The 350-nt window shown below is 39.7% G+C and overlaps 1 protein-coding gene across 1 annotated transcript in view; it reads left to right on the top strand.

Annotated features, from left to right (window-relative positions):
• LOC107757164 (kinesin-like protein KIF1C) overlaps window positions 1-350 on the top strand; it is a gene marked incomplete at both ends in the record, with an annotated part of 15,661 nt that overhangs the window by 4,732 nt on the left and 10,579 nt on the right. The gene's annotated exons all lie outside the window — the stretch shown is intronic.

Here is a 350-nt window from a genome sequence, read left to right as displayed (position 1 = left end):
GCACCTGCAGCGCTTCTGCGAGCGGAGAAAAACATAATAAAGCTAGGCTATATAACGAATAAATAGGCCTATACGAGAAATATATTTTTTACTTAAATAATAAATTAAGAAAATGAAAGAAAAACTGTGCAACAAGTAGCCTAGTATGCAGAGTTTCGGTTCATTTTTGTGCTGAGCGAAAAGAAACCAAGACGGCAGAAAGCGGCATCCTATTAGTTGCTTCCACTGTTAGAAGGAAAAAGCTCAAGTGATTGCGCCGGCGCCGCATGCGCGCACAGTTAAGCATTGCTACCTTAATGCAGCCTGTTCATTATCATCATACAATACAGTCAGTCAAACATATGGAAAAA

Source organism: Sinocyclocheilus rhinocerous, unplaced genomic scaffold, assembly GCF_001515625.1.
Source record: "Sinocyclocheilus rhinocerous isolate Xijiao unplaced genomic scaffold, SAMN03320098_v1.1 scaffold2428, whole genome shotgun sequence".
NCBI classification, from domain to species: domain Eukaryota; kingdom Metazoa; phylum Chordata; class Actinopteri; order Cypriniformes; family Cyprinidae; genus Sinocyclocheilus; species Sinocyclocheilus rhinocerous.
Note: the sequence above shows the minus strand (reverse complement) of the source record. Positions and strands in the feature narration are given on the sequence as shown.